Below are 12,792 nucleotides of genomic sequence, written 5' to 3'. Positions count from 1 at the left end.
ACTCCTCACATCAGTTATTCGGGGTGGATTATTTATTCATCTCTAGGCACAGAAGTCCACTCTGCAGTCTGGGCTGACCAAAGCCTTTGGCTTCCTCTTGTTGCCATTAATAATTCTCTTGTATAAGAATTATGTCAACATACAAACTGGGCATTTTTCAACCATCTCCCTCACCACCCATGCAACCCAGAACCCAAAATCCAGAACACTTCAACTGCCATATTCCCCGTCTATTGATTGAGGAATGTCTAAGGTCTAATTTCCTGCTGAATAAGCTATCTTGGTGCAGCTCCGCACATTGGTATGCGATGCAAACACTGGAAACATTTGTAAGGAAAGGGCTCTGGGACAAGGTGAGACAGGGCATATCTACACCACAAGGTGCGATTGTAGCACTAGTAGGCATAGCTAGATTAAAGGTAGCATGGGCATCACCAGTGAACCAGGAGTGTGGGCATGGTGGCACAAGCATCAGCCTGAGCTGTTCACTCAACTACAAGCCAGTCAGGAAGTGTGGGTATACAGTCAGGTGGCTAGTCTATGCTGAAGCCCATTTGCCTGCATCTCCATTATCCATGCTAGCTAGATTAAAGCTAGAATATGCCTGCCTAGACTACAGTCACACCCGTACTTGCAGCGTAAGCAAACCCATAGCGTAAATGAAGGGCTGACTTGGTGACGTTGAGAAAACGTTACTATAAGATCAAGCCCTTGGAATCAATGAATCTCTCTTACAGTGGAATGGAGAACATAGCAGATTTCAGCTTTTCTTAGGTTAGTTTTCTCCAAACTGAAGAATTCTTTTCATTTGCCATCACCACTACATGCGAAGGACAGTTTGCAAGGAGAGTCCCCTTGTGCTAACCTCTGTGCTTTCCCTGCCCTGTGTCCATTCAGACTCCCCTTGGGGATAAAGCTGGAGAGGGAGATCATGCAGAAATGAGAGCCTATTTTGATGGGAAGGGAGAAACAATAATCACGCACAGACCAATCTGTGCAAGGCACTCGGTCTCCGCTGATTTTGTTCATGGCCTTCGTTAATGAGCTCCTAGTCATTACACATGAGAAACTCCACTGGTGCTTCAAGGAAAGTAGTCTGGCTGTCAGCAGAACACCTGCCTTGTGGATATATGGTGGGGACTCCCAACAAAGACACTAAATAAAAATCAGATGAGGATAGAAACAATGTTGGAGCATTGTGGCTTTAAGATTACAATTCCCTCAATTTCATGAGCACCAGAAGAGTAAGAAAGATTAAAGCATCAGATTCTGACTTGTTCCTTCCATTCTACTCAGTTTTTGCCAACTAGCCCATCATTTTACTAAGTACAAAGATCTGAGAAATAGAGGAAGTTAAGTTGGACACATAGTTGTGCTTCAATCAATCCATGTAGATGCCCAAGGTAAGATAGACGCTGAATTTGTGATGCAGAAAAGGTTAAGTTGCAAAATGCATGTTATTTTTAGTGCAATCGTAAGAGCAAGTGCTAAAAGAAGCTATCCTTTGGTAAAGAATGGGAGCGTGGTTTAAGAGTTAGTTCAGGAGACAGGAAGCCTCTTCTCCCACACCCAAATGAATCCAGTATGACAGAATGGCTTACTGCCCACATAAGCCCCTAATCCTAGGTACAGCATGATTTTTACCTCACTCTGGGAAATCCCTCTCCTCAAGGAGGGCAGATAGAGGCAGCCAACAATGTCATGGTACCCCAAATTGGTGCTGGCAGTAATAGGAATAGCCTCTGTAAACAGAGGAATCCAAACTGGTTCAGCCCAGTAGCAGTTCTAGACAAAGTTTTAGCTGCCGCTGACTCGAGGTCCTGCTACTGCTGCTTTGGAGCCCGATACCCAATGCAGTGTGGTGCAAAGGAGCAGCTGATATAATATCTAATATCAATCCTTCATCTGGAAGAACAAATCTCGTGGCAATAGTGCACCAACCCGCAATGTATTTTACTCTGAGTTTATTGTCACATCATTCTAAGCGGGACAGTTCCCCAGCTACCCTGATGGCAGAAACACCACCAAATGTCTATTATCACAGCTAGAGTCCAGGCCCCAGGCTTAATGTAGAAGTCAGCGGCGTTGGAACAGTTTGTATAGTGTGGGTGCTGAAAGCTATTGGACAAAAATGTGAGCCCTGTATATGGTGGAAACCAATTCAAGCCATAAAAGGAAAAACTAAATAGATTCTTAGACACCGTTTCCTCACTTCTGACATTGTGAGGAGGCAGCCACCCTGGCCCCAGCAAGAAAGATTTCAGTAAATATACTCTGGCAATGAATAAGCGGATGGGGAAAGAGGACCAGTTGCTCTTCATTCTTTGCCTAGTTCCTGATTTTGAGTTTTCACATTCCTATCCCAAAGACCCTGACAATGATTTTTCCATCACTGAGCTATAGGCTGAAATAGGAGTCACAACTCGCCACGTTTAGAGGATAGCTAGGCTCCACTACCACAACTGGCTTTGCTAGCATTGTATGTGTTTAGCTTATATCCTGGAAATCTGAATAGAACACAAGATTTTGTTCAGCTAGGAGATTTTCAGCAGAGTGACACCAGATCCAGGCTCCGTGCTCACACCCAGCAAGAATAAACCAGCCTGGCTTGCTTGACCTATTATTGTGCTACAGTTTATTACATTCCTGGGAAAAGATACTTCACAGCATCCAGACTTTGATGTGTTATATAATAAGCATGCTCCACATTTCTGACTGGAAAGGTTTGGTGACACCCCGAGAGCCCTAAATGCTCACCAATCCAAGCCAGTCTCAGGTTTCAGGGAGCTGCATACAGAAACCACAAAAGAAGCATCTAGGAAAGAGCCTGCTTTTCTTGTATCCTCATGCCAACAACCATGCAATCTGCCCTGTTGATCCACAAGGAGAGACCTTTCAAAAGATGAAGATTTAGATACTGCAAAAATTAAGATTAAAAAAAATGTCTGCAAATTAAAATAAGCCACATTACTGCAGGCTCAGAGTTCATGTCATCCACTGCTTCCAGGCAAGTATTTCTTTCAACAAGTGAGTTTTCTAGGAGGGGGGAAGGTGTTGTTTGGTTGGCTTTATTTTTGTTTGTTTTTGATCAGCATCGGAAAGGCAAGTAGATTTTGTCCCTGGGCTAGTAAGAGTTCATGACAATTTTGCCAGGCTGCTTTTGCACATGTTTATAAAAGATTTTCAACCATATTGTGGAAGCGCCAAATGAAAGCCTGCCTAACCAGTAAAGTCACGTTGCAGAGGGAAGGTATCTTGCCCATGTAGCTTTCCCCCCCATCTATGGTGCTTATATGCACACACACCCCCCATATCACTGTAATACCTGACTACATCACAATATTCAGTGTATTTATACTCAACACCCCATGAGATAGGGCAGAATTATCATCTCCATTGTACAGATGGGGAACTCAGTCAAAGAGAGGCTATGGCCCACTTTTTTAAAGGTAGCTGGTGTTGTTATGCTCAGCATTGCAATGCCTAATTGGTTTAGGATCCTAAATATTTTAAAGGGATTTAGGCACTTAGGAACCAAAGTTCCCCAAGCTCCTAAAGCAGATAGGTGCTTCAACACACACGTGAACTTCTCTCTCTCTCTCTCTCTCAACTACAATCTTCCCAGACACAATTGTCTCTTGGCTCTCAGAGCATGTACTACACCACACAGCAAGATAACGTGGCCACCAGTATCAAGCCCAAAGTTAAGCAGCAGACCATATCTGTAGGAGCTCTTTATGGAGTGGTTCACAAAGGGATTAGTGAACCAAATCCTACCATTTGGTTTGCAGGGTTAGCCAAAATGAAACCTCCCAGAAGACCTCCCTCTTTCCCTTCCTCCCAACCTCTTCCCTACAAGTCCCATCCCTACGTTCATCCACCATCCACTACAATCCTCTGGGAGAAGCAAGCATGAGCCAGGAAGGCCAGATTTGTATCTGAACACAATCAAAGTCTGAGAGTATTTAGATTCAAAGTTTTGTTATTGGACCATCTCTAGAATAAGGAGGGTTTCTTGGATTTGTTTCTGGGTGGAGCAGCTACAGGGAACAAGGTTCACTGGCTCCATGGACATAAGGGCTATAGTAGGCCATACCCACCAAACTTTCATGAGCACAGGTGGACGTTTCACCTACACATCAGAGCCCAGGCTCAGTTCCACGTTGGCTTTGTGGTTTTTTGTGAACATTTTGCTCAGATCCACATATTTGTTAAATGTATTTCCACATTAGAGCATGCAGCAGAGTGCTATATCCACAGAGCTAATAAAAGACTCTCAAATCGCCTTTGGGCAATATTTCCCCTCCTTGCCAGCACAAGACCTATGCACCAGTTAAGCCCTCAAAATATTATTTATCATTTGTATTGTAATAGCACCTAGGAGTCCAAGACATGGACCAAGTCATATACCTATGCACCAGTTAAGACCTCAAAATATTATTTGTATTGTAGTAGCACCTAGCCACTGTATAAGCCCAAAACAAAAATGTGGTCCCTGCTCCAAAGAGTTTACAGTCTAAGTAGGATGTATGTGGGATTTAAGGGGCACAGAAGCTGTGTACTGGCATCTGCATTAGCGTAGTTTCATTCTTTGTGATGAAGGAAAAATACAAAAGCTTTATTTTTTTGGATTTGCTACTATTAGTCCTGAGGTCTGGTTTGCAGTTCAGGGAGAGGATCCCATGTCATGACCCTAACTGCAATGAGGGGGGTTCCCTTCATGGAGCTAGAACACATTTAGAGTATGGAAATGTACAGTCTTTCAAGAGGGATGTTTTCCCTTATTATTCTCATGCTTTTTTGCTGCTGTTGCTGGGTGCTTTTTAATCCATACATGCCACATCAGATTCACAAATTTAACTTAGTGCCTTCCAGCACCGCCCAGATGCAGCAAAATCCCCTTTGAAAGAGCATCAAGGTCAATTATTGAGAGAGATCCTCTTTGGAAGAGCTGAGGTTTCAATACACCAGTATGAAAGGCTCTTTCACCTCCTATCTTCATCCTCACGTACAAAAGTGAGACATCAGTTTTTTTTCCTCTTCTAAAATAATTATGCAAAGTTTAGAAGTTATGTAAAATTATGGCCTGCAGCCATATTGCCCCTAGCTGTGATCTTGTCAGATCTTGCAAGCTCAGGCCTGCTTGGTACATGGATAGGAGACCTCCAACGAGAACCCAGGTGCTGCAGGAAATGATGTGGGTGATTCAGTAGGTGGCCCTTGTCCATCTGAGTCAGCAATGAGGCAGTGCCTGAGCATGGCCAAACAAATACACTGGGCTCTTGCATATTGACGGGGATATGAGGGATAAGATTTTGAATTGGGATGCAGAACTGAAGCAAATCTTCGGCTCACAGCATCCTAAAATTTGGGCAGTTTGAGCCCAGATCCAAATTTTCCACTCACCTTTATTGCTCACATTTTGAGATACATCAGAAACACTCATGTGAGACAGAAGCTTAGCTCAGATCCACAGACTTCTAAGCCTCAGACAAAGCTTTATACCTAGTGACTTGTCAGTCAGTTTCAAAAGGAGAGGAAAAGCTGTGATAGGGTATATCAGTTTATATCCCTCACTCTCAAAACAGATCTCAAAGCAGAATGGAGGACTTAACTTCTTAGCATTACGTTTATATTATATTTATCCTATGACTTTAACATTTGTATTGATCTTCCCCATTCTTCAGAAATATCAGTCTGAGACCATTCTTGTTTCAAACATATTAGCATGAGCCACTATAACTTCTCCACATCATCTAAGAAAAAGCCACTTTTTTCCAGTTTGGATCTCAAATGTTACCACAGTCAGAGTTCAAATGGAAGCCCTCCTGGTCTTTAAGGAACTTCTCTATCTAAACCTCTCTCTGATAGAGCCAGTAGGAGCTGTGCAAACTTGTCACCCTTTGCATCCTACTCCAGATAAGCAGGGGGAGATAAGACAACAAACGTTGTGTGCAGTGGTTTGTATACCAGGAGGGTAGGAGGACTGCACCCATTAGCTGTGTTTTATTAAAGATAGCAAGCAGTAATTCAGGCCCTAATTATCTGACACTAGGTTTTACATGGGAGCATATGATTTTTTTCCACAGCAGCGTTTCCCAAAGCCTTCAGAACAATAGCTATACATATATACAAGATGTAGAATCAATCATAGAATATCAGGGGTGGAAGGGACCTCAGGAGGTCATCTAGTCCAACCCAGCTACATATAATCACCTAGGCCAACAAGGTCTAGGCCTAGGGCAGCAAATTTGAGCACCCACGGAGAAGCGCCCCGCCCCCAACTCCAGCTTGCCTCCACCTCCTCCGGGAGCGCGCTGCCACATCCTGTTTCTCTCCCCTCCCTCCCAGTGTTTGGCGCCCAGAAACAGCTGTTTCGCGGGGCAGGAAGGGAGGAGGGGGACCACAGCGCACTGGGGGAAGAGGCGGGGCCAGGGCAGGGATTTAGGGAAGGGATCCAATAGGGGCAGGGAGGTGGCAGAGTTGGGGCAGGGACTTTGGGGAAGGGGTTGGAATGGGGGCGGGGAAAGGGTGGAGTCGGAGCGAGGCCAGGGGCAGGGCGGCAATTATTTCAGGGCCTAGGGGCGGCAAAATCATTAATCTGCCACTGGTCCAACCTCCTGCTCAAAGCAGGACCAATCCCCAGACAGTTTTTTGCCCTTGACCCCTAAATGGCCCCTTCAAGGATTGAACTCATAACCCTGGGTTTAGCAGGCCAATGCTCAAACCAGTGAGCTATCCCTCCCCACCAAAAGTGTAACATATGTTATTGGGTGTCTACATCCTGACAATGACAAACTAGAATATACAGGCCCCTTCCTTACCTCAGCCAAGTGGCTAATACTGGTGGTACAGCAAGGCCTGAGGGAAGCTGAGCTTATGATTGTAGGAGAGAAGGAAACTACCCTTAAGAACAGCTGTTGCTTGACTGCTCATTTATATGGGGGAGTGTCTGAGGCAGAACTAAAGTCACTGCACCACCCAGATCACATCTGACCACACCCACTGCTGCTAAGAAGGTATCAAAGGCTAATTCCTAACCTCAGGTTTAGTATGGACATCTGAGAATGGCATATGTGATGTAACTGTTAGAGAAACAGTAAATTCTGCTGTGTAGAGAGAAGGTACCTATAATTAATGCCCTAGCCCTGTTACATGTCTAGCTAAGGCAATGTGCCCAGTTACAACATCCTTAAAAGGTGTAACATAGATAGGACTTATCTGTGTCTCCTTAACCAGGTTAAAATCCTGACCAGGCCAAGGATTTACACCTGTTATCAGGACATGTCCTGGTCCCATCTATGCTACAACTCTCAACAGTGCTGTAACTGGGGCCTCTGACTTGGGAGTTGTAGTTTTAAAAAAATGAGCCTTGGGAACTTTTCCCATTATGTCCCTGATTCAGGAAACCACTTAAGCATGTGCTTAAGTCCTGTAGGGTGTTTGAATTTTAATTGGGTGTCAAACTTCAGATATCTTAAAGGGGCACTAACTTCAGAGGATAAATGCTCAGCACTTTCTGGAAATTGTGCCCTTTTGAGTTATCTCACGTTGAGTGCCCAAAATTTCAGACACCCAAAAATCACTCTTCACTCTTGAAAGCATAGGACCTAGCCTTCTGCTCGAACCACTAAACTGCTTCTTGGAACATGTAATTAATTACCTATAAAAACATGCTTTCCTGACATTTTAGGCATAAATGGCCTTCTTTTACCCATCTACTTTCCTTAGTTCAACAACTTTCCATTAAATATGGAGCAACATTGTTGTAGAAATGTAGGGGCAATACAGATTTTAATTAATTCAGACGTGTAATGATTTCATTTAGCTCTGTATTTTAGTGCCTCACGGACATGCTTTTCATTCTAATGCATTTTCACCCAGCAAAACATTTCAAATCCCTCTTGTGCATTATATGCACAAACAAAGCAGCTAAATATATGGATAGGTGGCCACAGTGAAAAGTGCACTTTCCCTTTTAAGGGCTTACCATCCTTTTAAAAAGTCCACAACAAAAAGTTACACCAAATTCTGTCTTGAAGTCTACATTTCTCATAGGTTTACTTTCTGGGGTGCCATTGGCTAGAAGATAGGGCACTAGACAGGGAGTTGGGAGACCTGGCCTCTATTGCCGGCTTTGCTACTGGTCTGCAGGGGGCCTTAGTCAAGTTACTTCACTTCTCTGTGCCTTTGTTTCCTCTCCTGGGCTTTGCATGTCTTGTCTACCGGAGCAAAGGGCAGGTCAAACATGAGAGAGACTGAAGACGTTGCATAATAGCTTCATTGTTCCTATTGCTTGCATTCTGTTTGAACATTGTTATTGGAGTTAGGGGTAGATCTATTTTCTCAAATCCTCATGCTGCAACGTATTGTTATGAGAAATCATGGTATCACCTCTGAATAAATCAAAGCACTGACAAGGGCAACCTTTGGAAATAATAGCATTGCACAGCTAGCAATGAGGTGCTTAATAAAGCAATTTTGCATTGCATGCACCAGTTTATCGTCAGAACAGTGTGGATAAAGCACTAGACTGGGACACAGGAATCCTGAGTACTTTTCCCTGGATCTGCCACTGGCCTGTTTGGTGAGCTTTATCAAGTCCCCGTCCCCTCTTATGCCTCAGTTTCCCCATCTGTAAAAGAAGATAATGATACTGACTTCCTTTCTAAACCACTTTGAACTAGATGGTTTAGATGGTATTTGGTCCTGCCATGCGGGCAGGGGACTGGACTCGATGACCTCTCGAGGTCCCTTCCAGTCCTAGAATCTATGAACTCTACTGACGAAAACGCTATATATAAGAGCTAGGCATTTTTCTAAGTGGAGTGTGGTGTTGAAATTCATAAACACTGCCCTTCAACTTTTCCCTCATTGGCAAGGACGGTCTAGAAGTGCTCTTTTTATTACACCTCTGCACCAAAAGATGTACTGTAATTATTCCCTTGCGCCTATGCTGCCTGCCACAATATTTAAATATTGTGAAAATATGGGCTCTAAAACTTACCAGAAACAGTCACGTTCTTTCTGGGGTTTTATTTTTCATGCAACTCAGAACATTCCACTGTGTTGGTAAACAAACATGTTGCACAGTAGATTGGTACAGCATGCATATGGCTATGTGGTTTAGATTTAAGGTTACAGGGAAAGGTGTTGCTGATCAAATGAGCTATTCAGAAAATGTGACATGGCATAGCCTACAAACAGAACCTCCCCTGGATCTCAGCTAGGAGGGCTGTTTGCCAATGGTAAGGACAAATGGAATTTTTGTGGCTAAGAACTTATATAACACTGCCAGACGCCAGTTGTCAGGATTGAACCTGGGACCTCTGGAGCTCAGCACATGAGCCAAAAGCCAACTCTCTCTAAGTGGGTTCAGTGCCACTCAATGGCACAGAACACCACACCCAGAAGGTGTGTGGGTTACACTTACACAATAAAAAGCACATAGGAACTAACTGTACAATCCTTGGAAGAAATGTAAGTACATCCAATGAATTCACCATGACATCTAAACCTTGAACAAAGTTTACTTATCTAATGCCATGAAAGTGAAAATGAAAGAGGGAGGGAACCAAAGAAAGTGGATGATGCAGGATACACCCCACTGCAAGTATCCATTTAGTAATACTGCTCCAGCACAGGGCCAAGGTTATTTGCACTTGTAGATGTAATAATACATCATTAAAGTAATGGGGGCAGCAACAACAGTAGTCACCATGAACAATGCTTCTCTAGGACTCATGCAGCAGTACAGATGTTTAGAGCTGTAGTTCTGGTTGAGATCCAGTGTGCTGCACTTTGATTAAGGCCTGGAGGGTCAAATTTTACAGAAAAACTACACAACTGCAGAACCCATGCAAATTACATCCAGACCCATTGCACCTATTATACCCATTGTTTATGAGCAAAGTCCTATTTGCACGAACAAATGCGAGTTTGCAGACACAACAGGTGCACAAGCATTTTACACAGCTGCCATCATGCTTAGGGACAGATTTCCAAAGGGTCCACAAACCACTCACCAAAGTTGTGTCCAGGTTTTGCCCCGTATGGTGACTTTGACAAGCAAACATGCCTTAAGGAGCTTGTATTTTTGTGAGCTGAAATTATTAATGCCTCCTCTCTCCTGCTGTTCTTTAAAGAACAGACAGAAGTTCTGCAACAAATTCTGACATTACCTATCCCTTATTAAAAACAATCAATGAGGAAGCACTTTGCAACATGTGCCCCAGTCACTCCTGTGAGGTAACATTTTGTACTATTATTGTAGTGGCACCCAAAGGCCTGACTCAGGATCAGGGCCCCAATGCGCTAGGCTATGAACAGACACATAAGGAGACAACCGTACCCAGAATAATTTACGACCTCAAAACATACCACTCAGAAGGAAAGAGTTGCAACAGAGGGAAAGTCAGGCCTACTTAAAAAAAATTATATATATTTGTTTTACTTTTGCTACAAAAATCTTTGTATTAGGCAGCTGGAGAGCTTGCTTGGGTAACAGAGGAGTTGGGAAAAGGAAAGTGAAGGAGATGGCAAGACAGTGAGCAAGCGTGTGTGAGGTTGGGCCACCTCAGAGATGCAGTGGAAAGAGAACGGAGTGAAGAGGGACCAGCCACAAGTGGCCATATAGCCAATGAAGGGGAAAGAGGCAGATTCCGAGTTTCAGAGTGTGAGACTGGCTTAAACAGCTTAAAGGTAGGGAAATGATCCAACCATTTCATTTCAACAAGGTCAAAAATATTTCATTTTGGTGTCATTCATTTTTAAATTAAATGTTTTGCCCTTATCAAAACATGTCAAAATAATTTTCTCGAGTATTTCCTTGTGAAAAATTCAGAGATTTCTAATTTTCATCCTTATATGGCATGAAAGAAAGTTTCATAATCTCAGGATTTCCCATGGAAGAAGAAATCCTATTTTTCAAACAGCTCTGAAATATACATATTATATGGAGCCAAGACCAGAAATTTACAACCCAAAAGTAGAAATTCTGAGGCACTCAGAACAGAGGAAGTCTGAATGTCAGCTGTTCTGTAGGGTATTTTGTTAGCTGCTCTGACGGTATTGTTTAGCAGTCAAGCGTCTTATAAAAGTTAGGGAAAACTTTACAGTAGTTTAGTAGACTAATAATTTTGGATGACAGATGACTTCAGGTCACACAATTTAGCCATTCTGTTGAGTGAATGTCGTACAAGAACAATGTTCTCTTCTATTATATCATTGGGACTGCTGATTTGGTAATCGAGCCTCAAATAATGTAATATCTGAAATATACAGTACAACAAAGGCATTAAGTTAATGGAAACTCAACTTTCCTAATGTTCTGACATATAAATAGAACAACTAGTCAGTCCGCTACACAATTGGCTGGTTTTGCTCGAATGCACATAGGAATAAATAGAAAACATCCTTATTTCCTATCCCAGGGGGCAATTATTTCAGAGCTTGATTTTGTGCATTAATAAAAAGCAAGATTCCATTGTCTGGGAGCTAATCTAAAGCATCCTGCTGTAGTACGCTGAAGGGGCAGTTGTTTGTTTCCCCTCCCCCTACAGCCGATCAAGCGCCGGGGGGGGGGGGGGGGGTAAGGTTACTATATTTTATTAAAGAAAAAAATAAATAATTGGGAGGGGACTGCTTCCTTCTTTCCCACTCTCCTCTCCCGTTTCTCATTGGAAAGCAGGGGAAGCCAGCACACACATACACATACACACACACTTTCCCCCTTCTGTGTGTGTGTGGATATAGTGAAATAGTGAGAGAAAGTAGGATTGTTTCCCCACACACACACACACACACGAGAACAAGGGGGAAGAAGTTGTTTTCAAATTGTTTCAAAGTTTTCAAAATAAGTTCTCACAGAAATGGAAAATCTCATTTAAAAAAAATCCGTTTAATTGAAAGGTCTTCTTTGTAGCAATTAAAAAAAAAAAAAAATCAAAATACCAACCTCCTCCTTCTGTCCCCCGAAAAAAAATTTGGAGACCTTACAAGCAGCTCAACTCTCCACCTGTCTGCCACATCTACCTAGAGTGCAAGGTCTTTAGGGCAAACATCTTTACTCCAGATTCGTGCCTAGCAAAATGGGTCGTCCTCCCCACATCTACATTGGGGCCTCAGGGCACTACTTTACAAATAAGTTTAAGCATATTTTTATATTAAGCAGCTGTTAAGCATATTTTCCAAGATTGCCCATCCCAAGTATTCAAAACTTCATGAATCAGCCTCTGCCCGCCCCCCCGGCAACACACAAAACCACCCACCCACCCTGAGGACTTTTTGTTGTTTTTAAAAAAGATGCATTTTGGGTTCTTATTTGCCGTCTGTTTTTTTGAGCTGTTAGCATGCAGTCATCTCACTCTGGTGTCATCATTCTTCACTCTCAGTTCTATACCAAATCTTGCAATATCCAGTCATCCTAACTAGGTGCTGAGGGCCTACGGGAACGTGTGAATATTTGCTTCCAAGATTTTTTTTTTTTTTTAAAGAAACTTATTCCAGTTTCTGCAGGACAGCTTCATGGTTAAGGTACCACCACACAGACTCTAGACATAGAGGGTTCTGCTCCCATTCCTGACACAGACTTCTCTTGTGACTTAGGCACTCTAGCCAAGCTTCTCCAGGCCTCAGTTCCCCCCCCCTCCCAATCTATAAAATGGGGCTAATATCGGAAGTCAGATATCCAGTTTCACATTCAAGGTATTTGCAAGCATTTATCATTAAACATATAGAGTATAATCATCTGATTAATCAAATTTAAATGTAAAGCTTCTTGGGTCAGATTTT

At 42.9% G+C, this 12,792-nt stretch overlaps 1 long non-coding RNA gene across 1 annotated transcript in view; it reads right to left on the bottom strand.

The window, feature by feature from the left end:
- The window catches only part of LOC135975271 (uncharacterized), a 34,522-nt gene extending 27,602 nt beyond the window's left edge, over nt 1-6,920 (bottom strand). The window contains exon 1 of the long non-coding RNA XR_010592198.1: nt 6,825-6,920. This is a non-coding gene — a long non-coding RNA (uncharacterized LOC135975271). The remainder of the gene's footprint in view (nt 1-6,824) is intronic.
- Between the last annotated feature and the right edge of the window lie 5,872 nt (nt 6,921-12,792).

Source organism: Chrysemys picta, chromosome 13 (genome assembly GCF_011386835.1).
Source record: "Chrysemys picta bellii isolate R12L10 chromosome 13, ASM1138683v2, whole genome shotgun sequence".
Lineage (NCBI taxonomy): Eukaryota > Metazoa > Chordata > Testudines > Emydidae > Chrysemys > Chrysemys picta.
The sequence above is the reverse complement of the archived record's forward strand: the minus strand, read 5'-3'. Positions and strand labels throughout refer to the sequence as shown.